The sequence below is a fragment of the Castor canadensis genome, chromosome 9 (assembly GCF_047511655.1).
Source record: "Castor canadensis chromosome 9, mCasCan1.hap1v2, whole genome shotgun sequence".
Classification (NCBI taxonomy): Eukaryota; Metazoa; Chordata; class Mammalia; order Rodentia; family Castoridae; genus Castor; species Castor canadensis.
The window spans coordinates 63,242,187-63,246,039 of NC_133394.1; positions in this window are offsets into that span (position 1 = coordinate 63,242,187).

The following is a 3,853-nucleotide window of genomic DNA, read 5'->3' on the forward strand; positions in this document are numbered from 1 at the left end:
ACTATGTTCTTTTCCAAGTATTGGGGGATTTTCTAATTATGGGTTTCATTAATTATTTCTACTTTAACTGCATTGTGGTCTGACAGCAGACAATGAATGGCATCTGTTACTTTAAGTTTGTTAAGGTTTATGCCCCACAATGTGTTCTGTCTTTGTGAATGTCTATGTGAGTTTCAGAAGAACACAAATTCTGCTGTTGTTGGATGAAGTACTGTATAGATATCCATTATATATAGTTGATTATATTGGTGTTTATTGAGTTCAATGATGTACTTCCTGCTTTTTTTTTTTCCTGTCAGCTGGATCTATTTCTGATAGAGTATTAAAATAGATTAATTTATTTGTCCTTGCGGTTTTGCCAGTTTTTGTTTTGTACATTTTTCCATTATATAGTTAGGTATATAATTATTGCAGGTTTTTATGTGTTCTTGGAGAACTGGATACTTTATTATCATCTAATGCCCCTCTTAACCCTGATAACTTTCCTTGATTTTCTGTAGCTTGAAAATGATATGGCTGTCTGGTAATTTTCCTTACTGAAATCTTCTATATCTTAAATTAATGTTACTACAAGGTGATTATTTTATAAATTAGTTTTAGCATGGCATATTTTCCCCTACCAATTTATTTTAAATCTTTTAATGTCTTTATATTTAAAGTGAATTTTTTATAAGCAACATATAGTTGGATCTTATTTTTGATCCACTTTTGGAATCTGTCTTCTCATTGATGCAGTTAGACTTTTGAATTAAGATAAAAAGAAGTGAAGGAGGGGATGAATTCAACTATGATATATTATAAGAAATTTTATAAATGTCATGAGGTACCCCAGTCCAACAATAATATAATAAAAAGAAAAAAGCCATTTTACATATAGTTGGATTAATATCTATCATGTATGTTACTATTTTCAATTTTTGTCCTCGTTCTTTGTTTCTGTTGTAGTCCAGATACTTTCTGCTTTTATACTGTCAACTGAGCAGCTTATATGATTTCATTTATCTCTTCTTTTAGGATATCAATTATATTTCTGTTTTTACCTTCTTTGGCAATTGTCCTATAGGATATAATATACATTTACAACTAACCCAACTTTACATTTAAATAACACTATTCTGCTTTTTTACAAGCAGTGAAAGTAACTTTTAACAACAAATAACACTAATTCCTCCCCCCATTCCTGTCTCACTGCTGTCATTCATTATATATAAACACATTTTAAATAAAATATATGTTAGAAAAATTAAGAATAAGAATAAGTTTTAATTTTATTTTCATGTACTTCTCTTATGCACTTTATGTATATCTAAGTTTCCAACCTATGTAATTTTCCTTCTCACTAAAGTACTTCTTTCAACGTGTCTTTCAAAGAAAGTCTACTAGGAAGAAATTCCCTCAAATTTTGTTCATTTAGGAATTTTTTAATTCTCCTTTTGTCAGGGTGCAGAATTTTAATTTGGTAATTTTGTTTCCGTCTTCACACTTTAAGTATTTTACTATACCTTTTACTTGCTTGCATGGTTTCTGAGAAGTAGAATGTAACTCTTATCTTTGTTCCTGTTTAGATAGGGTAACCTCTGTATTTCATTGATGATTTTTTAAATTTATTTTTGATTTTCTGTAGCTTGAAAATGATATGCCCATATGTAGATTATCCAGCATCTATCCTGCATAGTATTCTTTGAGCTTCTGGAGTTTGTGATTTGTGGTCTAACATTAATTTGGGAGAAATTTTCGTCATTATTGTTATAAATTGTATTTCTTTTTCTTGCATTATTTCTCTTTGTCTTGTATTTACATTACACACAAGTTTTACCTTATGTATGACTTGTGTATGGAGATGTTCCATATTCTTGTTCTTCAGTTTTGGTGTTTTCCATTGAGTTAATTTTAAGGTCAGAGATTCTTTCCTCAGCTGTGTCTAGTATACTACTATAATTGTTGAAGGCATTCTTTACTTCTCTTAAAGTATATTTGATCTCTAAGATTTATTTTCAGTTCTTTCTCAGAATCATCTCTTTGTTAACATTGACCATCTGGCTTTGATTTAAGTGTATCCATTAGAGCTTTCTGAATGTGTGTGTGTGTGTGTGTGTGTGTGTGTGTGTGTGTGTGTGTGTATGTAATTTGTTTTTGCAGTTCTGGGGCTTGAACTCAGGGTCTTGCACTTGCTAGACAACCGCTGTACTACTTAAACAATGCCTCAATGCCTCGTGCTCTTTTTTGCTTTAGATTTTTTCAGATAGAATCTAGTGCTTCTCTCCAAGGCTGGCTTCAGACTATAATCTTTCTACCCATGCCTTTCTAATACCTGGGATTATCAGTGTTAACACCATTGTTTATTTGTTGAGACAGTCATCTCTATAATTTTTTGCTAGGCTGATCTTGTGCCATGATCCCTGATCTCTGCATCTTTTTCTTCTTCTTCTTCTTTTTTTTAACAGACAAGCATATTTATTAGTGCATTTAAAAAATAGAATTCTGTTTTAAAATTGCAAGAGTCCCAATTGGTGTTCTTCCTTGTAAAGTTTTAAATTTCTTTTTTTTTATTCATTTCTTCACATGTACATACATTGTTTGGGTCATTTCTCCACCCTGCCACCCTCCCCAACCCTCTCTCCCCTCTTCCCCCCTCAGTTACAGGCAGATCTGTTCTGCCCTTATCTCTAATTTTGTTGAAGAAAAGACACAAGCATAATAAGGAAGACAAAGCATTTTTGCTAGTTGAGTTAAGGACAGCTATACAGGGAGATTCCTAACATTGCTTTCGTGTACCCATGTGTTACAACCCAAGTTGATTCATCTTTGACTGATCTTTACACTGGTTCCTAATCCCATTCTCATGTTAACCTCTGTCGCTTTAAGGTTTCTGTATTAGTTCCTTGGGAGTGGGAGTGGGGACATCAAACGCTTTCATGTTTTGGGTTTTCTACCTATTCCAATATCTCTTATATGTGCTCTCCCCTTGTCATGTCATCCAAGTTAAACCACATTGTTGTATTTTCCCTAAATCTAAAGTCTGCATATGAGGGAGAACATATGATTTTTGGTCTTCTGAGCCTGGCTGACCTCACTCAGAATGATGTTCTCCAGTTCCATCCATTTACCTGCAAATGATAAGATTTCATTCTTCTTCAAAGCTGAGTAAAATTCGATTGTGTACAAGTACCATATTTTCTTGATCCATTCATCAATAGTGGGGCCAAGTTATTATGAATAGTGCTGCAATAAACATGGGTGTGCAGGTGCCTCTGGAGTAATCTGTGTTGCATTCTTTTGGGTATATCCCCAGGAGTTGGATTGCTGGATCATATGGCAGGTTTATGTTTAGATTTTTAAGAAGTGTCCCAATTTTTTTCCAGCGTGGTTGCACCAGCTTGCATTCCCACCAGCAGTGGACTAAGGTTCCTTTTTCCCCACATCCTCGTCAACACATGTTGTTGTTGGTGTTTTTGATAATGGCTATTTTAACAGGGGTGAGGTGGAATCTTCATGTGGTTTTGATTTGCATTTCCTTTATGGCCAGAGATGGTGAGCATTTTTTCATGTGCTTTTTGGCCATTTGAATTTCTTCTTTTGAGAAAGTTCTGTTTAGTTCAGTTGCCCATTTCTTAACTGGTTCATTGATTTTAGAAGAGTTTAGTTTCTTAAGTCCCCTATATATTCTGGTTGTTAGTCTTTTGTCTGATGTATAGCTGGCAAATATTTTCTCCCACTCTGTGGGTGGTCTCTTCAGTTTAGAGATCAATTCTTTTGTTGTGCAGAAGCTTTTTAATTTTATGAAGTCCCATTTATTCATCCTTTCTCTTAGTTGCTGGGCTGCTTGAGTTCTATTGAGGAAGTCTTTGCCTAA